The following is a 27,262-nucleotide window of genomic DNA, read 5'->3' as shown; positions in this document are numbered from 1 at the left end:
CTTACATGGAACTGCCCTGTTGCCTAGGGCAAATGGCTGCAAAGAGAGGCCATTTTGCATGGGAAAAAGAAGTCCTTTCCCCTGGGTCTGGGTTTCAGATGAAAGGTGGCCTTTGGGGCTCCAAGGACTTCCAGGGTGCTCATTTGCAGCAGCTTTAGTTTTGGAGAAAATCAGCCATGATTGCAAATTTCACACCGGGAACGAGGCAGATGGCCAGGGCGAGTGGCCTCAAACTGACCCCATTTTCCACGGGGCAAATGAAGTCATGTCCCCAGGGTCTGGGTGTCAGATGAAAGGTGGCCTTTAAGGCTCTAAGGACTTGCAAGCCCTAGTTGCCAAGAGCTTTAGTTGTGGAGGAATCCAGCACAGATTGCAAATTTCTCACTGGGCACTGCCCTGTTGCCTAGGGCAAATGGCTGCAAAGAGAGAGGCCATTTTGCATGGGAAAAAGAAGTCCTTTCCCCAGGGTCTGGGTGTCAGATGAAAGATGGCCTTTGGGGCTCCAAGGATTTCCAGTGTCCTCGTTGCCAGCAGTTTTACTTTTGGAAAAATAAGCCAAGTTGGAAAATTTCACACCGGGAACGATGCAGATGGCCAGGGCAAGTGGCCTCAAACTGACCCCATTTTCCCTGGGGAAAATGAAGTCATGTCCCCAGGGTCTGGGTGTCAGATGAAAGGTGGCCTTTGGGGCTCTAAGGACTTCAAAGTCCTTGTTGCCAACAGCTTTAGTTGTGGAGGAATCCAGAAAAGTTTTCAAATTTCTTACAAGGAACTGCCCTGTTGCCTAGGGCAAATGGCTGCAAAGAGAGGCCATTTTGCATGGGAAAAAGAAGTCCTTTCCCCTGGGTCTGGGTTTCAGATGAAAGGTGGCCTTTGGGGCTCCAAGGACTTCCAGGGTGCTCGTTTGCAGCAGCTTTAGTTTTGGAGAAAATCAGCCATGATTGCAAATTTCACACCGGGAACGAGGCAGATGGCCAGGGCGAGTGGCCTCAAACTGACCCCATTTTCCACGGGGAAAATGAAGTCATGTCCCCAGGGTCTGGGTGTCAGATGAAAGCTGGCCTTTAAGGCTCTAAGGACTTGCAAGCCCTAGTTGCCAACAGCTTTAGTTGTGAAGGAATCCAGCACAGATTGCAAATTTCTCACTGGGCACTGCCCTGTTGCCTAGGGCAAATGGCTGCAAAGAGAGAGGCCATTTTGCATGGGAAAAAGAAGTCCTTTCCCCAGGGTCTGGGTGTCAGATGAAAGGTGGCCTTTGGGGCTCCAAGGATTTCCAGTGTCCTCGTTGCCAGCAGTTTTACTTTTGGAAAAATAAGCCAAGTTGGAAAATTTCACACCGGGAACGATGCAGATGGCCAGGGCAAGTGGCCTCAAACTGACCCCATTTTCCACGGGGAAAATTAAGTCATGTCCCCAGGGTCTGGGTGTCAGATGAAAGGTGGCCTTTGGGGCTCTAAGGACTTCAAAGTCCTTGTTGCCAACAGCTTTAGTTGTGGAGGAATCCAGAAAAGTTTTCAAATTTCTTACAAGGAACTGCCCTGTTGCCTAGGGCAATAGGCTGCAAAGAGAGGCCATTTTGCATGGGAAAAAGAAGTCCTTTCCCCTGGGTCTGGGTTTCAGATGAAAGGTGGCCTTTGGGGCTCCAAGGACTTCCAGGGTGCTCGTTTGCAGCAGCTTTAGTTTTGGAGAAAATCAGCCATGATTGCAAATTTCACACCGGGAACGAGGCAGATGGCCAGGGCGAGTGGCCTCAAACTGACCCCATTTTCCCGGGGGAAAATGAAGTCATGTCCCCAGCGTCTGGATGTCAGATGAAAGGTGGCCTTTGGGACTCCAAGGATTTCCGGTGTCCTCGTTGCCAGCAGTTTTACTTTTTGAAAAATAAGCCAAGTTGGCAAATTTCACACCGGGAACGATGCAGATGGCCAGGGCGAGTGGCCTCAAACTGACCCCATTTTCCCTGGGGAAAATTAAGTCATGTGCCCCGGGTCTGCGTGTCAGATGAAAGGTGGCCTTTGGGGCTCTAAGGACTTGCAAGCTCCTAGTTGCCAACAGCTTTAGTAGTGAAGGAATCCAGCACAGATTGCAAATTTCTCACTGGGCACTTCCCTGTTGGATATGGCAAATTGCTGCAAAGAGAGGCCATTTTCCATGGGAAAAAGAAGTCCTTTCCCCAGGGTCTGGGAATCAGATGAAAGGTGGCCTTAGCGGCTCCAAGGACTTCCAGTTTCCTCGTTGCCAGCAGCTTTACTTTTGGAGAAAATCAGCCAAGTTGCAAATTTCACACCGGGAACGATGCAGATGGCCAGGGCGAGTGGCCTCAAACTGACCCCATTTTCCCTGGGGAAAATGAAGTCATGTCCCCAGGGTCTGGGTGTCAGATGAAAGGTGGCCTTTGGGGCTCTAAGGACTTCAAAGTCCTTGTTGCCAACAGCTTTAGTTGTGGAGGAATCCAGAAAAGTTTTCAAATTTCTTACAAGGAACTGCCCTGTTGCCTAGGGCAAATGGCTGCAAAGAGAGGCCATTTTGCATGGGAAAAAGAAGTCCTTTCCCCTGGGTCTGGGTTTCAGATGAAAGGTGGCCTTTGGGGCTCCAAGGACTTCCAGGGTGCTCGTTTGCAGCAGCTTTAGTTTTGGAGAAAATCAGCCATGATTGCAAATTTCACACCGGGAACGAGGCAGATGGCCAGGGCGAGTGGCCTCAAACTGACCCCATTTTCCACGGGGCAAATGAAGTCATGTCCCCAGGGTCTGGGTGTCAGATGAAAGGTGGCCTTTAAGGCTCTAAGGACTTGCAAGCCCTAGTTGCCAACAGCTTTAGTTGTGGAGGAATCCAGCACAGATTGCAAATTTCTCACTGGGCACTGCCCTGTTGCCTAGGGCAAATGGCTGCAAAGAGAGAGGCCATTTTGCATGGGAAAAAGAAGTCCTTTCCCCAGGGTCTGGGTGTCAGATGAAAGGTGGCCTTTGGGGCTCCAAGGATTTCCAGTGTCCTCGTTGCCAGCAGTTTTACTTTTGGAAAAATAAGCCAAGTTGGAAAATTTCACACCGGGAACGATGCAGATGGCCAGGGCAAGTGGCCTCAAACTGACCCCATTTTCCCTGGGGAAAATGAAGTCATGTCCCCAGGGTCTGGGTGTCAGATGAAAGGTGGCCTTTGGGGCTCTAAGGACTTCAAAGTCCTTGTTGCCAACAGCTTTAGTTGTGGAGGAATCCAGAAAAGTTTTCAAATTTCTTACAAGGAACTGCCCTGTTGCCTAGGGCAAATGGCTGCAAAGAGAGGCCATTTTGCATGGGAAAAAGAAGTCCTTTCCCCTGGGTCTGGGTTTCAGATGAAAGGTGGCCTTTGGGGCTCCAAGGACTTCCAGGGTGCTCGTTTGCAGCAGCTTTAGTTTTGGAGAAAATCAGCCATGATTGCAAATTTCACACCGGGAACGAGGCAGATGGCCAGGGCGAGTGGCCTCAAACTGACCCCATTTTCCACGGGGAAAATGAAGTCATGTCCCCAGGGTCTGGGTGTCAGATGAAAGGTGGCCTTTAAGGCTCTAAGGACTTGCAAGCCCTAGTTGCCAACAGCTTTAGTTGTGAAGGAATCCAGCACAGATTGCAAATTTCTCACTGGGCACTGCCCTGTTGCCTAGGGCAAATGGCTGCAAAGAGAGAGGCCATTTTGCATGGGAAAAAGAAGTCCTTTCCCCAGGGTCTGGGTGTCAGATGAAAGGTGGCCTTTGGGGCTCCAAGGATTTCCAGTGTCCTCGTTGCCAGCAGTTTTACTTTTGGAAAAATAAGCCAAGTTGGAAAATTTCACACCGGGAACGATGCAGATGGCCAGGGCAAGTGGCCTCAAACTGACCCCATTTTCCACGGGGAAAATTAAGTCATGTCCCCAGGGTCTGGGTGTCAGATGAAAGGTGGCCTTTGGGGCTCTAAGGACTTCAAAGTCCTTGTTGCCAACAGCTTTAGTTGTGGAGGAATCCAGAAAAATTTTCAAATTTCTTACATGGAACTGCCCTGTTGCCTAGGGCAAATGGCTGCAAAGAGAGGCCATTTTGCATGGGAAAAAGAAGTCCTTTCCCCTGGGTCTGGGTTTCAGATGAAAGGTGGCCTTTGGGGCTCCAAGGACTTCCAGGGTGCTCATTTGCAGCAGCTTTAGTTTTGGAGAAAATCAGCCATGATTGCAAATTTCACACCGGGAACGAGGCAGATGGCCAGGGCGAGTGGCCTCAAACTGACCCCATTTTCCACGGGGCAAATGAAGTCATGTCCCCAGGGTCTGGGTGTCAGATGAAAGGTGGCCTTTAAGGCTCTAAGGACTTGCAAGCCCTAGTTGCCAAGAGCTTTAGTTGTGGAGGAATCCAGCACAGATTGCAAATTTCTCACTGGGCACTGCCCTGTTGCCTAGGGCAAATGGCTGCAAAGAGAGAGGCCATTTTGCATGGGAAAAAGAAGTCCTTTCCCCAGGGTCTGGGTGTCAGATGAAAGATGGCCTTTGGGGCTCCAAGGATTTCCAGTGTCCTCGTTGCCAGCAGTTTTACTTTTGGAAAAATAAGCCAAGTTGGAAAATTTCACACCGGGAACGATGCAGATGGCCAGGGCAAGTGGCCTCAAACTGACCCCATTTTCCCTGGGGAAAATGAAGTCATGTCCCCAGGGTCTGGGTGTCAGATGAAAGGTGGCCTTTGGGGCTCTAAGGACTTCAAAGTCCTTGTTGCCAACAGCTTTAGTTGTGGAGGAATCCAGAAAAGTTTTCAAATTTCTTACAAGGAACTGCCCTGTTGCCTAGGGCAAATGGCTGCAAAGAGAGGCCATTTTGCATGGGAAAAAGAAGTCCTTTCCCCTGGGTCTGGGTTTCAGATGAAAGGTGGCCTTTGGGGCTCCAAGGACTTCCAGGGTGCTCGTTTGCAGCAGCTTTAGTTTTGGAGAAAATCAGCCATGATTGCAAATTTCACACCGGGAACGAGGCAGATGGCCAGGGCGAGTGGCCTCAAACTGACCCCATTTTCCACGGGGAAAATGAAGTCATGTCCCCAGGGTCTGGGTGTCAGATGAAAGCTGGCCTTTAAGGCTCTAAGGACTTGCAAGCCCTAGTTGCCAACAGCTTTAGTTGTGAAGGAATCCAGCACAGATTGCAAATTTCTCACTGGGCACTGCCCTGTTGCCTAGGGCAAATGGCTGCAAAGAGAGAGGCCATTTTGCATGGGAAAAAGAAGTCCTTTCCCCAGGGTCTGGGTGTCAGATGAAAGGTGGCCTTTGGGGCTCCAAGGATTTCCAGTGTCCTCGTTGCCAGCAGTTTTACTTTTGGAAAAATAAGCCAAGTTGGAAAATTTCACACCGGGAACGATGCAGATGGCCAGGGCAAGTGGCCTCAAACTGACCCCATTTTCCACGGGGAAAATTAAGTCATGTCCCCAGGGTCTGGGTGTCAGATGAAAGGTGGCCTTTGGGGCTCTAAGGACTTCAAAGTCCTTGTTGCCAACAGCTTTAGTTGTGGAGGAATCCAGAAAAGTTTTCAAATTTCTTACAAGGAACTGCCCTGTTGCCTAGGGCAATAGGCTGCAAAGAGAGGCCATTTTGCATGGGAAAAAGAAGTCCTTTCCCCTGGGTCTGGGTTTCAGATGAAAGGTGGCCTTTGGGGCTCCAAGGACTTCCAGGGTGCTCGTTTGCAGCAGCTTTAGTTTTGGAGAAAATCAGCCATGATTGCAAATTTCACACCGGGAACGAGGCAGATGGCCAGGGCGAGTGGCCTCAAACTGACCCCATTTTCCCGGGGGAAAATGAAGTCATGTCCCCAGCGTCTGGATGTCAGATGAAAGGTGGCCTTTGGGACTCCAAGGATTTCCGGTGTCCTCGTTGCCAGCAGTTTTACTTTTTGAAAAATAAGCCAAGTTGGCAAATTTCACACCGGGAACGATGCAGATGGCCAGGGCGAGTGGCCTCAAACTGACCCCATTTTCCCTGGGGAAAATTAAGTCATGTGCCCCGGGTCTGCGTGTCAGATGAAAGGTGGCCTTTGGGGCTCTAAGGACTTGCAAGCTCCTAGTTGCCAACAGCTTTAGTAGTGAAGGAATCCAGCACAGATTGCAAATTTCTCACTGGGCACTTCCCTGTTGGATATGGCAAATTGCTGCAAAGAGAGGCCATTTTCCATGGGAAAAAGAAGTCCTTTCCCCAGGGTCTGGGAATCAGATGAAAGGTGGCCTTAGCGGCTCCAAGGACTTCCAGTTTCCTCGTTGCCAGCAGCTTTACTTTTGGAGAAAATCAGCCAAGTTGCAAATTTCACACCGGGAACGATGCAGATGGCCAGGGCGAGTGGCCTCAAACTGACCCCATTTTCCCTGGGGAAAATGAAGTCATGTCCCCAGGGTCTGGGTGTCAGATGAAAGGTGGCCTTTGGGGCTCTAAGGACTTCAAAGTCCTTGTTGCCAACAGCTTTAGTTGTGGAGGAATCCAGAAAAGTTTTCAAATTTCTTACAAGGAACTGCCCTGTTGCCTAGGGCAAATGGCTGCAAAGAGAGGCCATTTTGCATGGGAAAAAGAAGTCCTTTCCCCTGGGTCTGGGTTTCAGATGAAAGGTGGCCTTTGGGGCTCCAAGGACTTCCAGGGTGCTCGTTTGCAGCAGCTTTAGTTTTGGAGAAAATCAGCCATGATTGCAAATTTCACACCGGGAACGAGGCAGATGGCCAGGGCGAGTGGCCTCAAACTGACCCCATTTTCCACGGGGCAAATGAAGTCATGTCCCCAGGGTCTGGGTGTCAGATGAAAGGTGGCCTTTAAGGCTCTAAGGACTTGCAAGCCCTAGTTGCCAACAGCTTTAGTTGTGGAGGAATCCAGCACAGATTGCAAATTTCTCACTGGGCACTGCCCTGTTGCCTAGGGCAAATGGCTGCAAAGAGAGAGGCCATTTTGCATGGGAAAAAGAAGTCCTTTCCCCAGGGTCTGGGTGTCAGATGAAAGGTGGCCTTTGGGGCTCCAAGGATTTCCAGTGTCCTCGTTGCCAGCAGTTTTACTTTTGGAAAAATAAGCCAAGTTGGAAAATTTCACACCGGGAACGATGCAGATGGCCAGGGCAAGTGGCCTCAAACTGACCCCATTTTCCCTGGGGAAAATGAAGTCATGTCCCCAGGGTCTGGGTGTCAGATGAAAGGTGGCCTTTGGGGCTCTAAGGACTTCAAAGTCCTTGTTGCCAACAGCTTTAGTTGTGGAGGAATCCAGAAAAGTTTTCAAATTTCTTACAAGGAACTGCCCTGTTGCCTAGGGCAAATGGCTGCAAAGAGAGGCCATTTTGCATGGGAAAAAGAAGTCCTTTCCCCTGGGTCTGGGTTTCAGATGAAAGGTGGCCTTTGGGGCTCCAAGGACTTCCAGGGTGCTCGTTTGCAGCAGCTTTAGTTTTGGAGAAAATCAGCCATGATTGCAAATTTCACACCGGGAACGAGGCAGATGGCCAGGGCGAGTGGCCTCAAACTGACCCCATTTTCCACGGGGAAAATGAAGTCATGTCCCCAGGGTCTGGGTGTCAGATGAAAGGTGGCCTTTAAGGCTCTAAGGACTTGCAAGCCCTAGTTGCCAACAGCTTTAGTTGTGAAGGAATCCAGCACAGATTGCAAATTTCTCACTGGGCACTGCCCTGTTGCCTAGGGCAAATGGCTGCAAAGAGAGAGGCCATTTTGCATGGGAAAAAGAAGTCCTTTCCCCAGGGTCTGGGTGTCAGATGAAAGGTGGCCTTTGGGGCTCCAAGGATTTCCAGTGTCCTCGTTGCCAGCAGTTTTACTTTTGGAAAAATAAGCCAAGTTGGAAAATTTCACACCGGGAACGATGCAGATGGCCAGGGCAAGTGGCCTCAAACTGACCCCATTTTCCACGGGGAAAATTAAGTCATGTCCCCAGGGTCTGGGTGTCAGATGAAAGGTGGCCTTTGGGGCTCTAAGGACTTCAAAGTCCTTGTTGCCAACAGCTTTAGTTGTGGAGGAATCCAGAAAAGTTTTCAAATTTCTTACAAGGAACTGCCCTGTTGCCTAGGGCAATAGGCTGCAAAGAGAGGCCATTTTGCATGGGAAAAAGAAGTCCTTTCCCCTGGGTCTGGGTTTCAGATGAAAGGTGGCCTTTGGGGCTCCAAGGACTTCCAGGGTGCTCGTTTGCAGCAGCTTTAGTTTTGGAGAAAATCAGCCATGATTGCAAATTTCACACCGGGAACGAGGCAGATGGCCAGGGCGAGTGGCCTCAAACTGACCCCATTTTCCCGGGGGAAAATGAAGTCATGTCCCCAGCGTCTGGATGTCAGATGAAAGGTGGCCTTTGGGACTCCAAGGATTTCCGGTGTCCTCGTTGCCAGCAGTTTTACTTTTTGAAAAATAAGCCAAGTTGGCAAATTTCACACCGGGAACGATGCAGATGGCCAGGGCGAGTGGCCTCAAACTGACCCCATTTTCCCTGGGGAAAATTAAGTCATGTGCCCCGGGTCTGCGTGTCAGATGAAAGGTGGCCTTTGGGGCTCTAAGGACTTGCAAGCTCCTAGTTGCCAACAGCTTTAGTAGTGAAGGAATCCAGCACAGATTGCAAATTTCTCACTGGGCACTTCCCTGTTGGATATGGCAAATTGCTGCAAAGAGAGGCCATTTTGCATGGGAAAAAGAAGTCCTTTCCCCAGGGTCTGGGAATCAGATGAAAGGTGGCCTTAGCGGCTCCAAGGACTTCCAGTTTCCTCGTTGCCAGCAGCTTTACTTTTGGAGAAAATCAGCCAAGTTGCAAATTTCACACCGGGAACGATGCAGATGGCCAGGGCGAGTGGCCTCAAACTGACCCCATTTTCCCTGGGGAAAATGAAGTCATGTCCCCAGGGTCTGGGTGTCAGATGAAAGGTGGCCTTTGGGGCTCTAAGGACTTCAAAGTCCTTGTTGCCAACAGCTTTAGTTGTGGAGGAATCCAGAAAAGTTTTCAAATTTCTTACAAGGAACTGCCCTGTTGCCTAGGGCAAATGGCTGCAAAGAGAGGCCATTTTGCATGGGAAAAAGAAGTCCTTTCCCCTGGGTCTGGGTTTCAGATGAAAGGTGGCCTTTGGGGCTCCAAGGACTTCCAGGGTGCTCGTTTGCAGCAGCTTTAGTTTTGGAGAAAATCAGCCATGATTGCAAATTTCACACCGGGAACGAGGCAGATGGCCAGGGCGAGTGGCCTCAAACTGACCCCATTTTCCACGGGGCAAATGAAGTCATGTCCCCAGGGTCTGGGTGTCAGATGAAAGGTGGCCTTTAAGGCTCTAAGGACTTGCAAGCCCTAGTTGCCAACAGCTTTAGTTGTGGAGGAATCCAGCACAGATTGCAAATTTCTCACTGGGCACTGCCCTGTTGCCTAGGGCAAATGGCTGCAAAGAGAGAGGCCATTTTGCATGGGAAAAAGAAGTCCTTTCCCCAGGGTCTGGGTGTCAGATGAAAGGTGGCCTTTGGGGCTCCAAGGATTTCCAGTGTCCTCGTTGCCAGCAGTTTTACTTTTGGAAAAATAAGCCAAGTTGGAAAATTTCACACCGGGAACGATGCAGATGGCCAGGGCAAGTGGCCTCAAACTGACCCCATTTTCCCTGGGGAAAATGAAGTCATGTCCCCAGGGTCTGGGTGTCAGATGAAAGGTGGCCTTTGGGGCTCTAAGGACTTCAAAGTCCTTGTTGCCAACAGCTTTAGTTGTGGAGGAATCCAGAAAAGTTTTCAAATTTCTTACAAGGAACTGCCCTGTTGCCTAGGGCAAATGGCTGCAAAGAGAGGCCATTTTGCATGGGAAAAAGAAGTCCTTTCCCCTGGGTCTGGGTTTCAGATGAAAGGTGGCCTTTGGGGCTCCAAGGACTTCCAGGGTGCTCGTTTGCAGCAGCTTTAGTTTTGGAGAAAATCAGCCATGATTGCAAATTTCACACCGGGAACGAGGCAGATGGCCAGGGCGAGTGGCCTCAAACTGACCCCATTTTCCACGGGGAAAATGAAGTCATGTCCCCAGGGTCTGGGTGTCAGATGAAAGGTGGCCTTTAAGGCTCTAAGGACTTGCAAGCCCTAGTTGCCAACAGCTTTAGTTGTGAAGGAATCCAGCACAGATTGCAAATTTCTCACTGGGCACTGCCCTGTTGCCTAGGGCAAATGGCTGCAAAGAGAGAGGCCATTTTGCATGGGAAAAAGAAGTCCTTTCCCCAGGGTCTGGGTGTCAGATGAAAGGTGGCCTTTGGGGCTCCAAGGATTTCCAGTGTCCTCGTTGCCAGCAGTTTTACTTTTGGAAAAATAAGCCAAGTTGGAAAATTTCACACCGGGAACGATGCAGATGGCCAGGGCAAGTGGCCTCAAACTGACCCCATTTTCCACGGGGAAAATTAAGTCATGTCCCCAGGGTCTGGGTGTCAGATGAAAGGTGGCCTTTGGGGCTCTAAGGACTTCAAAGTCCTTGTTGCCAACAGCTTTAGTTGTGGAGGAATCCAGAAAAGTTTTCAAATTTCTTACAAGGAACTGCCCTGTTGCCTAGGGCAATAGGCTGCAAAGAGAGGCCATTTTGCATGGGAAAAAGAAGTCCTTTCCCCTGGGTCTGGGTTTCAGATGAAAGGTGGCCTTTGGGGCTCCAAGGACTTCCAGGGTGCTCGTTTGCAGCAGCTTTAGTTTTGGAGAAAATCAGCCATGATTGCAAATTTCACACCGGGAACGAGGCAGATGGCCAGGGCGAGTGGCCTCAAACTGACCCCATTTTCCCGGGGGAAAATGAAGTCATGTCCCCAGCGTCTGGATGTCAGATGAAAGGTGGCCTTTGGGACTCCAAGGATTTCCGGTGTCCTCGTTGCCAGCAGTTTTACTTTTTGAAAAATAAGCCAAGTTGGCAAATTTCACACCGGGAACGATGCAGATGGCCAGGGCGAGTGGCCTCAAACTGACCCCATTTTCCCTGGGGAAAATTAAGTCATGTGCCCCGGGTCTGCGTGTCAGATGAAAGGTGGCCTTTGGGGCTCTAAGGACTTGCAAGCTCCTAGTTGCCAACAGCTTTAGTAGTGGAGGAATCCAGCACAGATTGCAAATTTCTCACTGGGCACTTCCCTGTTGGATATGGCAAATTGCTGCAAAGAGAGGCCATTTTCCATGGGAAAAAGAAGTCCTTTCCCCAGGGTCTGGGAATCAGATGAAAGGTGGCCTTAGCGGCTCCAAGGACTTCCAGTTTCCTCGTTGCCAGCAGCTTTACTTTTGGAGAAAATCAGCCAAGTTGCAAATTTCACACCGGGAACGATGCAGATGGCCAGGGCGAGTGGCCTCAAACTGACCCCATTTTCCCTGGGGAAAATGAAGTCATGTCCCCAGGGTCTGGGTGTCAGATGAAAGGTGGCCTTTGGGGCTCTAAGGACTTCAAAGTCCTTGTTGCCAACAGCTTTAGTTGTGGAGGAATCCAGAAAAGTTTTCAAATTTCTTACATGGAACTGCCCTGTTGCCTAGGGCAAATGGCTGCAAAGAGAGGCCATTTTGCATGGGAAAAAGAAGTCCTTTCCCCTGGGTCTGGGTTTCAGATGAAAGGTGGCCTTTGGGGCTCCAAGGACTTCCAGGGTGCTCATTTGCAGCAGCTTTAGTTTTGGAGAAAATCAGCCATGATTGCAAATTTCACACCGGGAACGAGGCAGATGGCCAGGGCGAGTGGCCTCAAACTGACCCCATTTTCCACGGGGCAAATGAAGTCATGTCCCCAGGGTCTGGGTGTCAGATGAAAGCTGGCCTTTAAGGCTCTAAGGACTTGCAAGCCCTAGTTGCCAACAGCTTTAGTTGTGGAGGAATCCAGCACAGATTGCAAATTTCTCACTGGGCACTGCCCTGTTGCCTAGGGCAAATGGCTGCAAAGAGAGAGGCCATTTTGCATGGGAAAAAGAAGTCCTTTCCCCAGGGTCTGGGTGTCAGATGAAAGGTGGCCTTTGGGGCTCCAAGGATTTCCAGTGTCCTCGTTGCCAGCAGTTTTACTTTTGGAAAAATAAGCCAAGTTGGAAAATTTCACACCGGGAACGATGCAGATGGCCAGGGCAAGTGGCCTCAAACTGACCCCATTTTCCCTGGGGAAAATGAAGTCATGTCCCCAGGGTCTGGGTGTCAGATGAAAGGTGGCCTTTGGGGCTCTAAGGACTTCAAAGTCCTTGTTGCCAACAGCTTTAGTTGTGGAGGAATCCAGAAAAGTTTTCAAATTTCTTACAAGGAACTGCCCTGTTGCCTAGGGCAAATGGCTGCAAAGAGAGGCCATTTTGCATGGGAAAAAGAAGTCCTTTCCCCTGGGTCTGGGTTTCAGATGAAAGGTGGCCTTTGGGGCTCCAAGGACTTCCAGGGTGCTCGTTTGCAGCAGCTTTAGTTTTGGAGAAAATCAGCCATGATTGCAAATTTCACACCGGGAACGAGGCAGATGGCCAGGGCGAGTGGCCTCAAACTGACCCCATTTTCCACGGGGAAAATGAAGTCATGTCCCCAGGGTCTGGGTGTCAGATGAAAGCTGGCCTTTAAGGCTCTAAGGACTTGCAAGCCCTAGTTGCCAACAGCTTTAGTTGTGAAGGAATCCAGCACAGATTGCAAATTTCTCACTGGGCACTGCCCTGTTGCCTAGGGCAAATGGCTGCAAAGAGAGAGGCCATTTTGCATGGGAAAAAGAAGTCCTTTCCCCAGGGTCTGGGTGTCAGATGAAAGGTGGCCTTTGGGGCTCCAAGGATTTCCAGTGTCCTCGTTGCCAGCAGTTTTACTTTTGGAAAAATAAGCCAAGTTGGAAAATTTCACACCGGGAACGATGCAGATGGCCAGGGCAAGTGGCCTCAAACTGACCCCATTTTCCACGGGGAAAATTAAGTCATGTCCCCAGGGTCTGGGTGTCAGATGAAAGGTGGCCTTTTGGGCTCTTAGGACTTGCAGGGTACTTCTTACTGGCAGCTTTAGATTTGGAGAAATCCAGCAAAGATTACAAATTTCTTGCTGGGCACCACCCTATTGGTCAGGGCGAGAGGCCAGAAATGGGGGCCATTTTCCATGGGGAAAATGAAGTCATTGGCGAAGGGTCTGCGTATCAGATGAAAGGTGGCTTTGGGGCCCTAAGGAGTTGCAGGGTCCTCGTTGCCAGCAGCTTTAGTTTTGGAGAAAATCAGCCATGATTGCAAATTTCACACCGGGAACGATGCAGATGGCCAGGGCGAGTGGCCTCAAACTGACCCCATTTTCCCGGGGGAAAATGAAGTCATGTCCCCAGCGTCTGGATGTCAGATGAAAGGTGGCCTTTGGGACTCCAAGGATTTCCGGTGTCCTCGTTGCCAGCAGTTTTACTTTTTGAAAAATAAGCCAAGTTGGCAAATTTCACACCGGGAACGATGCAGATGGCCAGGGCGAGTGGCCTCAAACTGACCCCATTTTCCCTGGGGAAAATTAAGTCATGTGCCCCGGGTCTGCGTGTCAGATGAAAGGTGGCCTTTGGGGCTCTAAGGACTTGCAAGCTCCTAGTTGCCAACAGCTTTAGTAGTGGAGGAATCCAGCACAGATTGCAAATTTCTCACTGGGCACTTCCCTGTTGGATATGGCAAATTGCTGCAAAGAGAGGCCATTTTCCATGGGAAAAAGAAGTCCTTTCCCCAGGGTCTGGGAATCAGATGAAAGGTGGCCTTAGCGGCTCCAAGGACTTCCAGTTTCCTCGTTGCCAGCAGCTTTACTTTTGGAGAAAATCAGCCAAGTTGCAAATTTCACACCGGGAACGATGCAGATGGCCAGGGCGAGTGGCCTCAAACTGACCCCATTTTCCACGGGGCAAATGAAGTCATGTCCCCAGGGTCTGGGTGTCAGATGAAAGGTGGCCTTTGGGGCTCTAAGGACTTCAAAGTCCTAGTTGCCAACAGCTTTAGTAGTGGAGGAATCCAGCACAGATTGCAAATTTCTCACTGGGCACTGCCCTGTTGCCTAGGGCAAATGGCTGAAAAGAGAGGCCATTTTCATGGGAAAAAGAAGTCCTTTCCCCAGGGTCTGGGTGTCAGATGAAAGGTGGCCTTTTGAGCTCTTAGGACTTGCAGGGTACTTCTTACTGGCAGCTTTAGATTTGGAGAAATCCAGCAAAGATTACAAATTTCTTGCTGGGCACCACCCTATTGGTTAGGGCGAGAGGCCAGAAATGGGGGCCATTTTCCATGGGGAAAATGAAGTCATTGGCGCAGGGTCTGCGTATCAGATGAAAGGTGGCTTTGGGGCCCTGAGGAGTTGCAGGGTCCTTGTCGCTAGCAGCTTTAGTTTTGGAGAAAATCAGCCATGATTGCAAATTTCACACCGGGAACGATGCAGATGGCCAGGGCGAGTGGCCTCAAACTGACCCCATATTCCACGGGGAAAATTAAGTCATGTCCCCCGGGTCTGCGTGTCAGATGAAAGGTGGCCTTTAAGGCTCAAAGGACTTGCAAGCTCCTAGTTGCCAACAGCGTTAGTTCATTAGGAATCCAGCAATGTTTAAAAATTTCTCACTGCGCACTGCCCTGTTGTCTATGGCAAATGGCTGCAAAGAGAGGCCATTTTGCATGGGAAAAAGAAGTCCTTTCCCCAGGGTTTGGGAATCAGATGAAAGGTGGCCTTAGTGGCTCCAAGGACTTCCAGTGTCCTCGTTGCCAGCAGCTTTACTTTTGGAGAAAATCAGCCAAGTTGCAAATTTCACACCGGGAACGATGCAGATGGCCAGGGCGAGTGGCCTCAAACTGACCCCATTTTCCCTGGGGAAAATGAAGTCATGTCCCCAGGGTCTGGGTGTCAGATGAAAGGTGGCCTTTGGGGCTCTAAGGACTTCAAAGTCCTTGTTGCCAACAGCTTTAGTTGTGGAGGAATCCAGAAAAGTTTTCAAATTTCTTACAAGGAACTGCCCTGTTGCCTAGGGCAAATGGCTGCAAAGAGAGGCCATTTTGCATGGGAAAAAGAAGTCCTTTCCCCTGGGTCTGGGTTTCAGATGAAAGGTGGCCTTTGGGGCTCCAAGGACTTCCAGGGTGCTCGTTTGCAGCAGCTTTAGTTTTGGAGAAAATCAGCCATGATTGCAAATTTCACACCGGGAACGAGGCAGATGGCCAGGGCGAGTGGCCTCAAACTGACCCCATTTTCCACGGGGCAAATGAAGTCATGTCCCCAGGGTCTGGGTGTCAGATGAAAGGTGGCCTTTAAGGCTCTAAGGACTTGCAAGCCCTAGTTGCCAACAGCTTTAGTTGTGGAGGAATCCAGCACAGATTGCAAATTTCTCACTGGGCACTGCCCTGTTGCCTAGGGCAAATGGCTGCAAAGAGAGAGGCCATTTTGCATGGGAAAAAGAAGTCCTTTCCCCAGGGTCTGGGTGTCAGATGAAAGGTGGCCTTTGGGGCTCCAAGGATTTCCAGTGTCCTCGTTGCCAGCAGTTTTACTTTTGGAAAAATAAGCCAAGTTGGAAAATTTCACACCGGGAACGATGCAGATGGCCAGGGCAAGTGGCCTCAAACTGACCCCATTTTCCCTGGGGAAAATGAAGTCATGTCCCCAGGGTCTGGGTGTCAGATGAAAGGTGGCCTTTGGGGCTCTAAGGACTTCAAAGTCCTTGTTGCCAACAGCTTTAGTTGTGGAGGAATCCAGAAAAGTTTTCAAATTTCTTACAAGGAACTGCCCTGTTGCCTAGGGCAAATGGCTGCAAAGAGAGGCCATTTTGCATGGGAAAAAGAAGTCCTTTCCCCTGGGTCTGGGTTTCAGATGAAAGGTGGCCTTTGGGGCTCCAAGGACTTCCAGGGTGCTCGTTTGCAGCAGCTTTAGTTTTGGAGAAAATCAGCCATGATTGCAAATTTCACACCGGGAACGAGGCAGATGGCCAGGGCGAGTGGCCTCAAACTGACCCCATTTTCCACGGGGCAAATGAAGTCATGTCCCCAGGGTCTGGGTGTCAGATGAAAGGTGGCCTTTAAGGCTCTAAGGACTTGCAAGCCCTAGTTGCCAACAGCTTTAGTTGTGGAGGAATCCAGCACAGATTGCAAATTTCTCACTGGGCACTGCCCTGTTGCCTAGGGCAAATGGCTGCAAAGAGAGAGGCCATTTTGCATGGGAAAAAGAAGTCCTTTCCCCAGGGTCTGGGTGTCAGATGAAAGGTGGCCTTTGGGGCTCCAAGGATTTCCAGTGTCCTCGTTGCCAGCAGTTTTACTTTTGGAAAAATAAGCCAAGTTGGAAAATTTCACACCGGGAACGATGCAGATGGCCAGGGCAAGTGGCCTCAAACTGACCCCATTTTCCCTGGGGAAAATGAAGTCATGTCCCCAGGGTCTGGGTGTCAGATGAAAGGTGGCCTTTGGGGCTCTAAGGACTTCAAAGTCCTTGTTGCCAACAGCTTTAGTTGTGGAGGAATCCAGAAAAGTTTTCAAATTTCTTACAAGGAACTGCCCTGTTGCCTAGGGCAAATGGCTGCAAAGAGAGGCCATTTTGCATGGGAAAAAGAAGTCCTTTCCCCTGGGTCTGGGTTTCAGATGAAAGGTGGCCTTTGGGGCTCCAAGGACTTCCAGGGTGCTCGTTTGCAGCAGCTTTAGTTTTGGAGAAAATCAGCCATGATTGCAAATTTCACACCGGGAACGAGGCAGATGGCCAGGGCGAGTGGCCTCAAACTGACCCCATTTTCCACGGGGAAAATGAAGTCATGTCCCCAGGGTCTGGGTGTCAGATGAAAGCTGGCCTTTAAGGCTCTAAGGACTTGCAAGCCCTAGTTGCCAACAGCTTTAGTTGTGAAGGAATCCAGCACAGATTGCAAATTTCTCACTGGGCACTGCCCTGTTGCCTAGGGCAAATGGCTGCAAAGAGAGAGGCCATTTTGCATGGGAAAAAGAAGTCCTTTCCCCAGGGTCTGGGTGTCAGATGAAAGGTGGCCTTTGGGGCTCCAAGGATTTCCAGTGTCCTCGTTGCCAGCAGTTTTACTTTTGGAAAAATAAGCCAAGTTGGAAAATTTCACACCGGGAACGATGCAGATGGCCAGGGCAAGTGGCCTCAAACTGACCCCATTTTCCACGGGGAAAATTAAGTCATGTCCCCAGGGTCTGGGTGTCAGATGAAAGGTGGCCTTTGGGGCTCTAAGGACTTCAAAGTCCTTGTTGCCAACAGCTTTAGTTGTGGAGGAATCCAGAAAAGTTTTCAAATTTCTTACAAGGAACTGCCCTGTTGCCTAGGGCAATAGGCTGCAAAGAGAGGCCATTTTGCATGGGAAAAAGAAGTCCTTTCCCCTGGGTCTGGGTTTCAGATGAAAGGTGGCCTTTGGGGCTCCAAGGACTTCCAGGGTGCTCGTTTGCAGCAGCTTTAGTTTTGGAGAAAATCAGCCATGATTGCAAATTTCACACCGGGAACGAGGCAGATGGCCAGGGCGAGTGGCCTCAAACTGACCCCATTTTCCCGGGGGAAAATGAAGTCATGTCCCCAGCGTCTGGATGTCAGATGAAAGGTGGCCTTTGGGACTCCAAGGATTTCCGGTGTCCTCGTTGCCAGCAGTTTTACTTTTTGAAAAATAAGCCAAGTTGGCAAATTTCACACCGGGAACGATGCAGATGGCCAGGGCGAGTGGCCTCAAACTGACCCCATTTTCCCAGGGGAAAATTAAGTCATGTGCCCCGGGTCTGCGTGTCAGATGAAAGGTGGCCTTTGGGGCTCTAAGGACTTGCAAGCTCCTAGTTGCCAACAGCTTTAGTAGTGAAGGAATCCAGCACAGATTGCAAATTTCTCACTGGGCACTTCCCTGTTGGATATGGCAAATTGCTGCAAAGAGAGGCCATTTTCCATGGGAAAAAGAAGTCCTTTCCCCAGGGTCTGGGAATCAGATGAAAGGTGGCCTTAGCGGCTCCAAGGACTTCCAGTTTCCTCGTTGCCAGCAGCTTTACTTTTGGAGAAAATCAGCCAAGTTGCAAATTTCACACCGGGAACGATGCAGATGGCCAGGGCGAGTGGCCTCAAACTGACCCCATTTTCCCTGGGGAAAATGAAGTCATGTCCCCAGGGTCTGGGTGTCAGATGAAAGGTGGCCTTTGGGGCTCTAAGGACTTCAAAGTCCTTGTTGCCAACAGCTTTAGTTGTGGAGGAATCCAGAAAAGTTTTCAAATTTCTTACATGGAACTGCCCTGTTGCCTAGGGCAAATGGCTGCAAAGAGAGGCCATTTTGCATGGGAAAAAGAAGTCCTTTCCCCTGGGTCTGGGTTTCAGATGAAAGGTGGCCTTTGGGGCTCCAAGGACTTCCAGGGTGCTCATTTGCAGCAGCTTTAGTTTTGGAGAAAATCAGCCATGATTGCAAATTTCACACCGGGAACGAGGCAGATGGCCAGGGCGAGTGGCCTCAAACTGACCCCATTTTCCACGGGGCAAATGAAGTCATGTCCCCAGGGTCTGGGTGTCAGATGAAAGCTGGCCTTTAAGGCTCTAAGGACTTGCAAGCCCTAGTTGCCAACAGCTTTAGTTGTGGAGGAATCCAGCACAGATTGCAAATTTCTCACTGGGCACTGCCCTGTTGCCTAGGGCAAATGGCTGCAAAGAGAGAGGCCATTTTGCATGGGAAAAAGAAGTCCTTTCCCCAGGGTCTGGGTGTCAGATGAAAGGTGGCCTTTGGGGCTCCAAGGATTTCCAGTGTCCTCGTTGCCAGCAGTTTTACTTTTGGAAAAATAAGCCAAGTTGGAAAATTTCACACCGGGAACGATGCAGATGGCCAGGGCAAGTGGCCTCAAACTGACCCCATTTTCCCTGGGGAAAATGAAGTCATGTCCCCAGGGTCTGGGTGTCAGATGAAAGGTGGCCTTTGGGGCTCTAAGGACTTCAAAGTCCTTGTTGCCAACAGCTTTAGTTGTGGAGGAATCCAGAAAAGTTTTCAAATTTCTTACAAGGAACTGCCCTGTTGCCTAGGGCAATAGGCTGCAAAGAGAGGCCATTTTGCATGGGAAAAAGAAGTCCTTTCCCCTGGGTCTGGGTTTCAGATGAAAGGTGGCCTTTGGGGCTCCAAGGACTTCCAGGGTGCTCGTTTGCAGCAGCTTTAGTTTTGGAGAAAATCAGCCATGATTGCAAATTTCACACCGGGAACGAGGCAGATGGCCAGGGCGAGTGGCCTCAAACTGACCCCATTTTCCACGGGGAAAATGAAGTCATGTCCCCAGGGTCTGGGTGTCAGATGAAAGGTGGCCTTTAAGGCTCTAAGGACTTGCAAGCCCTAGTTGCCAACAGCTTTAGTTGTGAAGGAATCCAGCACAGATTGCAAATTTCTCACTGGGCACTGCCCTGTTGCCTAGGGCAAATGGCTGAAAAGAGAGAGGCCATTTTGCATGGGAAAAAGAAGTCCTTTCCCCAGGGTCTGGGTGTCAGATGAAAGGTGGCCTTTGGGGCTCCAAGGATTTCCAGTGTCCTCGTTGCCAGCAGTTTTACTTTTGGAAAAATAAGCCAAGTTGGAAAATTTCACACCGGGAACGATGCAGATGGCCAGGGCAAGTGGCCTCAAACTGACCCCATTTTCCACGGGGAAAATTAAGTCATGTCCCCAGGGTCTGGGTGTCAGATGAAAGGTGGCCTTTTGGGCTCTTAGGACTTGCAGGGTACTTCTTACTGGCAGCTTTAGATTTGGAGAAATCCAGCAAAGATTACAAATTTCTTGCTGGGCACCACCCTATTGGTCAGGGCGAGAGGCCAGAAATGGGGGCCATTTTCCATGGGGAAAATGAAGTCATTGGCGAAGGGTCTGCGTATCAGATGAAAGGTGGCTTTGGGGCCCTAAGGAGTTGCAGGGTCCTCGTTGCCAGCAGCTTTAGTTTTGGAGAAAATCAGCCATGATTGCAAATTTCACACCGGGAACGATGCAGATGGCCAGGGCGAGTGGCCTCAAACTGACCCCATTTTCCCGGGGGAAAATGAAGTCATGTCCCCAGCGTCTGGATGTCAGATGAAAGGTGGCCTTTGGGACTCCAAGGATTTCCGGTGTCCTCGTTGCCAGCAGTTTTACTTTTTGAAAAATAAGCCAAGTTGGCAAATTTCACACCGGGAACGATGCAGATGGCCAGGGCGAGTGGCCTCAAACTGACCCCATTTTCCCTGGGGAAAATTAAGTCATGTGCCCCGGGTCTGCGTGTCAGATGAAAGGTGGCCTTTGGGGCTCTAAGGACTTGCAAGCTCCTAGTTGCCAACAGCTTTAGTAGTGGAGGAATCCAGCACAGATTGCAAATTTCTCACTGGGCACTTCCCTGTTGGATATGGCAAATTGCTGCAAAGAGAGGCCATTTTCCATGGGAAAAAGAAGTCCTTTCCCCAGGGTCTGGGAATCAGATGAAAGGTGGCCTTAGCGGCTCCAAGGACTTCCAGTTTCCTCGTTGCCAGCAGCTTTACTTTTGGAGAAAATCAGCCAAGTTGCAAATTTCACACCGGGAACGATGCAGATGGCCAGGGCGAGTGGCCTCAAACTGACCCCATTTTCCACGGGGCAAATGAAGTCATGTCCCCAGGGTCTGGGTGTCAGATGAAAGGTGGCCTTTGGGGCTCTAAGGACTTCAAAGTCCTAGTTGCCAACAGCTTTAGTAGTGGAGGAATCCAGCACAGATTGCAAATTTCTCACTGGGCACTGCCCTGTTGCCTAGGGCAAATGGCTGAAAAGAGAGGCCATTTTCATGGGAAAAAGAAGTCCTTTCCCCAGGGTCTGGGTGTCAGATGAAAGGTGGCCTTTTGAGCTCTTAGGACTTGCAGGGTACTTCTTACTGGCAGCTTTAGATTTGGAGAAATCCAGCAAAGATTACAAATTTCTTGCTGGGCACCACCCTATTGGTTAGGGCGAGAGGCCAGAAATGGGGGCCATTTTCCATGGGGAAAATGAAGTCATTGGCGCAGGGTCTGCGTATCAGATGAAAGGTGGCTTTGGGGCCCTGAGGAGTTGCAGGGTCCTTGTCGCTAGCAGCTTTAGTTTTGGAGAAAATCAGCCATGATTGCAAATTTCACACCGGGAACGATGCAGATGGCCAGGGCGAGTGGCCTCAAACTGACCCCATATTCCACGGGGAAAATTAAGTCATGTCCCCCGGGTCTGCGTGTCAGATGAAAGGTGGCCTTTAAGGCTCAAAGGACTTGCAAGCTCCTAGTTGCCAACAGCGTTAGTTCTTTAGGAATCCAGCAATGTTTAAAAATTTCTCACTGCGCACTGCCCTGTTGTCTATGGCAAATGGCTGCAAAGAGAGGCCATTTTGCATGGGAAAAAGAAGTCCTTTCCCCAGGGTTTGGGAATCAGATGAAAGGTGGCCTTAGTGGCTCCAAGGACTTCCAGTTTCCTCGTTGCCAGCAGCTTTACTTTTGGAGAAAATCAGCCAAGTTGCAAATTTCACACCGGGAACGATGCAGATGGCCAGGGCGAGTGGCCTCAAACTGACCCCATTTTCCCTGGGGAAAATGAAGTCATGTCCCCAGGGTCTGGGTGTCAGATGAAAGGTGGCCTTTGGGGCTCTAAGGACTTCAAAGTCCTTGTTGCCAACAGCTTTAGTTGTGGAGGAATCCAGAAAAGTTTTCAAATTTCTTACAAGGAACTGCCCTGTTGCCTAGGGCAAATGGCTGCAAAGAGAGGCCATTTTGCATGGGAAAAAGAAGTCCTTTCCCCTGGGTCTGGGTTTCAGATGAAAGGTGGCCTTTGGGGCTCCAAGGACTTCCAGGGTGCTCGTTTGCAGCAGCTTTAGTTTTGGAGAAAATCAGCCATGATTGCAAATTTCACACCGGGAACGAGGCAGATGGCCAGGGCGAGTGGCCTCAAACTGACCCCATTTTCCACGGGGCAAATGAAGTCATGTCCCCAGGGTCTGGGTGTCAGATGAAAGGTGGCCTTTAAGGCTCTAAGGACTTGCAAGCCCTAGTTGCCAACAGCTTTAGTTGTGGAGGAATCCAGCACAGATTGCAAATTTCTCACTGGGCACTGCCCTGTTGCCTAGGGCAAATGGCTGCAAAGAGAGAGGCCATTTTGCATGGGAAAAAGAAGTCCTTTCCCCAGGGTCTGGGTGTCAGATGAAAGGTGGCCTTTGGGGCTCCAAGGATTTCCAGTGTCCTCGTTGCCAGCAGTTTTACTTTTGGAAAAATAAGCCAAGTTGGAAAATTTCACACCGGGAACGATGCAGATGGCCAGGGCAAGTGGCCTCAAACTGACCCCATTTTCCCTGGGGAAAATGAAGTCATGTCCCCAGGGTCTGGGTGTCAGATGAAAGGTGGCCTTTGGGGCTCTAAGGACTTCAAAGTCCTTGTTGCCAACAGCTTTAGTTGTGGAGGAATCCAGAAAAGTTTTCAAATTTCTTACAAGGAACTGCCCTGTTGCCTAGGGCAAATGGCTGCAAAGAGAGGCCATTTTGCATGGGAAAAAGAAGTCCTTTCCCCTGGGTCTGGGTTTCAGATGAAAGGTGGCCTTTGGGGCTCCAAGGACTTCCAGGGTGCTCGTTTGCAGCAGCTTTAGTTTTGGAGAAAATCAGCCATGATTGCAAATTTCACACCGGGAACGAGGCAGATGGCCAGGGCGAGTGGCCTCAAACTGACCCCATTTTCCACGGGGAAAATGAAGTCATGTCCCCAGGGTCTGGGTGTCAGATGAAAGCTGGCCTTTAAGGCTCTAAGGACTTGCAAGCCCTAGTTGCCAACAGCTTTAGTTGTGAAGGAATCCAGCACAGATTGCAAATTTCTCACTGGGCACTGCCCTGTTGCCTAGGGCAAATGGCTGCAAAGAGAGAGGCCATTTTGCATGGGAAAAAGAAGTCCTTTCCCCAGGGTCGGGGTGTCAGATGAAAGGTGGCCTTTGGGGCTCCAAGGATTTCCAGTGTCCTCGTTGCCAGCAGTTTTACTTTTGGAAAAATAAGCCAAGTTGGAAAATTTCACACCGGGAACGATGCAGATGGCCAGGGCAAGTGGCCTCAAACTGACCCCATTTTCCCTGGGGAAAATTAAGTCATGTCCCCAGGGTCTGGGTGTCAGATGAAAGGTGGCCTTTGGGGCTCTAAGGACTTCAAAGTCCTTGTTGCCAACAGCTTTAGTTGTGGAGGAATCCAGAAAAGTTTTCAAATTTCTTACAAGGAACTGCCCTGTTGCCTAGGGCAAATGGCTGCAAAGAGAGGCCATTTTGCATGGGAAAAAGAAGTCCTTTCCCCTGGGTCTGGGTTTCAGATGAAAGGTGGCCTTTGGGGCTCCAAGGACTTCCAGGGTGCTCGTTTGCAGCAGCTTTAGTTTTGGAGAAAATCAGCCATGATTGCAAATTTCACACCGGGAACGAGGCAGATGGCCAGGGCGAGTGGCCTCAAACTGACCCCATTTTCCCGGGGGAAAATGAAGTCATGTCCCCAGCGTCTGGATGTCAGATGAAAGGTGGCCTTTGGGACTCCAAGGATTTCCGGTGTCCTCGTTGCCAGCAGTTTTACTTTTTGAAAAATAAGCCAAGTTGGCAAATTTCACACCGGGAACGATGCAGATGGCCAGGGCGAGTGGCCTCAAACTGACCCCATTTTCCCTGGGGAAAATTAAGTCATGTGCCCCGGGTCTGCGTGTCAGATGAAAGGTGGCCTTTGGGGCTCTAAGGACTTGCAAGCTCCTAGTTGCCAACAGCTTTAGTAGTGAAGGAATCCAGCACAGATTGCAAATTTCTCACTGGGCACTTCCCTGTTGGATATGGCAAATTGCTGCAAAGAGAGGCCATTTTCCATGGGAAAAAGAAGTCCTTTCCCCAGGGTCTGGGAATCAGATGAAAGGTGGCCTTAGCGGCTCCAAGGACTTCCAGTTTCCTCGTTGCCAGCAGCTTTACTTTTGGAGAAAATCAGCCAAGTTGCAAATTTCACACCGGGAACGATGCAGATGGCCAGGGCGAGTGGCCTCAAACTGACCCCATTTTCCACGGGGCAAATGAAGTCATGTCCCCAGGGTCTGGGTGTCAGATGAAAGGTGGCCTTTGGGGCTCTAAGGACTTCAAAGTCCTTGTTGCCAACAGCTTTAGTTGTGGAGGAATCCAGAAAAGTTTTCAAATTTCTTACATGGAACTGCCCTGTTGCCTAGGGCAAATGGCTGCAAAGAGAGGCCATTTTGCATGGGAAAAAGAAGTCCTTTCCCCTGGGTCTGGGTTTCAGATGAAAGGTGGCCTTTGGGGCTCCAAGGACTTCCAGGGTGCTCATTTGCAGCAGCTTTAGTTTTGGAGAAAATCAGCCATGATTGCAAATTTCACACCGGGAACGAGGCAGATGGCCAGGGCGAGTGGCCTCAAACTGACCCCATTTTCCACGGGGCAAATGAAGTCATGTCCCCAGGGTCTGGGTGTCAGATGAAAGGTGGCCTTTAAGGCTCTAAGGACTTGCAAGCCCTAGTTGCCAACAGCTTTAGTTGTGGAGGAATCCAGCACAGATTGCAAATTTCTCACTGGGCACTGCCCTGTTGCCTAGGGCAAATGGCTGCAAAGAGAGAGGCCATTTTGCATGGGAAAAAGAAGTCCTTTCCCCAGGGTCTGGGTGTCAGATGAAAGGTGGCCTTTGGGGCTCCAAGGATTTCCAGTGTCCTCGTTGCCAGCAGTTTTACTTTTGGAAAAATAAGCCAAGTTGGAAAATTTCACACCGGGAACGATGCAGATGGCCAGGGCAAGTGGCCTCAAACTGACCCCATTTTCCACGGGGAAAATTAAGTCATGTCCCCAGGGTCTGGGTGTCAGATGAAAGGTGGCCTTTGGGGCTCTAAGGACTTCAAAGTCCTTGTTGCCAACAGCTTTAGTTGTGGAGGAATCCAGAAAAGTTTTCAAATTTCTTACAAGGAACTGCCCTTTTGCCTAGGGCAAATGGCTGCAAAGAGAGGCCATTTTGCATGGGAAAAAGAAGTCCTTTCCCCTGGGTCTGGGTTTCAGATGAAAGGTGGCCTTTGGGGCTCCAAGGACTTCCAGGGTGCTCGTTTGCAGCAGCTTTAGTTTTGGAGAAAATCAGCCATGATTGCAAATTTCACACCGGGAACGAGGCAGATGGCCAGGGCGAGTGGCCTCAAACTGACCCCATTTTCCACGGGGAAAATGAAGTCATGTCCCCAGGGTCTGGGTGTCAGATGAAAGCTGGCCTTTAAGGCTCTAAGGACTTGCAAGCCCTAGTTGCCAACAGCTTTAGTTGTGAAGGAATCCAGCACAGATTGCAAATTTCTCACTGGGCACTGCCCTGTTGCCTAGGGCAAATGGCTGCAAAGAGAGAGGCCATTTTGCATGGGAAAAAGAAGTCCTTTCCCCAGGGTCTGGGTGTCAGATGAAAGGTGGCCTTTGGGGCTCCAAGGATTTCCAGTGTCCTCGTTGCCAGCAGTTTTACTTTTGGAAAAATAAGCCAAGTTGGAAAATTTCACACCGGGAACGATGCAGATGGCCAGGGCAAGTGGCCTCAAACTGACCCCATTTTCCACGGGGAAAATTAAGTCATGTCCCCAGGGTCTGGGTGTCAGATGAAAGGTGGCCTTTTGGGCTCTTAGGACTTGCAGGGTACTTCTTACTGGCAGCTTTAGATTTGGAGAAATCCAGCAAAGATTACAAATTTCTTGCTGGGCACCACCCTATTGGTCAGGGCGAGAGGCCAGAAATGGGGGCCATTTTCCATGGGGAAAATGAAGTCATTGGCGAAGGGTCTGCGTATCAGATGAAAGGTGGCTTTGGGGCCCTAAGGAGTTGCAGGGTCCTCGTTGCCAGCAGCTTTAGTTTTGGAGAAAATCAGCCATGATTGCAAATTTCACACCGGGAACGATGCAGATGGCCAGGGCGAGTGGCCTCAAACTGACCCCATTTTCCCGGGGGAAAATGAAGTCATGTCCCCAGCGTCTGGATGTCAGATGAAAGGTGGCCTTTGGGACTCCAAGGATTTCCGGTGTCCTCGTTGCCAGCAGTTTTACTTTTTGAAAAATAAGCCAAGTTGGCAAATTTCACACCGGGAACGATGCAGATGGCCAGGGCGAGTGGCCTCAAACTGACCCCATTTTCCCTGGGGAAAATTAAGTCATGTGCCCCGGGTCTGCGTGTCAGATGAAAGGTGGCCTTTGGGGCTCTAAGGACTTGCAAGCTCCTAGTTGCCAACAGCTTTAGTAGTGGAGGAATCCAGCACAGATTGCAAATTTCTCACTGGGCACTTCCCTGTTGGATATGGCAAATTGCTGCAAAGAGAGGCCATTTTCCATGGGAAAAAGAAGTCCTTTCCCCAGGGTCTGGGAATCAGATGAAAGGTGGCCTTAGCGGCTCCAAGGACTTCCAGTTTCCTCGTTGCCAGCAGCTTTACTTTTGGAGAAAATCAGCCAAGTTGCAAATTTCACACCGGGAACGATGCAGATGGCCAGGGCGAGTGGCCTCAAACTGACCCCATTTTCCACGGGGAAAATGAAGTCATGTCCCCAGGGTCTGGGTGTCAGATGAAAGGTGGCCTTTGGGGCTCTAAGGACTTCAAAGTCCTAGTTGCCAACAGCTTTAGTAGTGGAGGAATCCAGCACAGATTGCAAATTTCTCACTGGGCACTGCCCTGTTGCCTAGGGCAAATGGCTGAAAAGAGAGGCCATTTTCATGGGAAAAAGAAGTCCTTTCCCCAGGGTCTGGGTGTCAGATGAAAGGTGGCCTTTTGAGCTCTTAGGACTTGCAGGGTACTTCTTACTGGCAGCTTTAGATTTGGAGAAATCCAGCAAAGATTACAAATTTCTTGCTGGGCACCACCCTATTGGTTAGGGCGAGAGGCCAGAAATGGGGGCCATTTTCCATGGGGAAAATGAAGTCATTGGCGCAGGGTCTGCGTATCAGATGAAAGGTGGCTTTGGGGCCCTGAGGAGTTGCAGGGTCCTTGTCGCTAGCAGCTTTAGTTTTGGAGAAAATCAGCCATGATTGCAAATTTCACACCGGGAACGATGCAGATGGCCAGGGCGAGTGGCCTCAAACTGACCCCATATTCCACGGGGAAAATTAAGTCATGTGCCCCGGGTCTGCGTGTCAGATGAAAGGTGGCCTTTAAGGCTCAAAGGACTTGCAAGCTCCTAGTTGCCAACAGCGTTAGTTCTTTAGGAATCCAGCAATGTTTAAAAATTTCTCACTGCGCACTGCCCTGTTGTCTATGGCAAATGGCTGCAAAGAGAGGCCATTTTGCATGGGAAAAAGAAGTCCTTTCCCCAGGGTTTGGGAATCAGATGAAAGGTGGCCTTAGTGGCTCCAGGGATTTCCAGTTTCCTCGTTGCCAGCAGCTTTACTTTTGGAGAAAATCAGCCAAGTTGCAAATTTCACACCGGGAACGATGCAGATGGCCAGGGCGAGTGGCCTCAAACTGACCCCATTTTCCCTGGGGAAAATGA

This window comes from Agelaius phoeniceus, chromosome 23 (genome assembly GCF_051311805.1).
Source record: "Agelaius phoeniceus isolate bAgePho1 chromosome 23, bAgePho1.hap1, whole genome shotgun sequence".
Classification (NCBI taxonomy): domain Eukaryota; kingdom Metazoa; phylum Chordata; class Aves; order Passeriformes; family Icteridae; genus Agelaius; species Agelaius phoeniceus.
The sequence above is the reverse complement of the archived record's forward strand: the minus strand, read 5'-3'. Positions refer to the sequence as shown.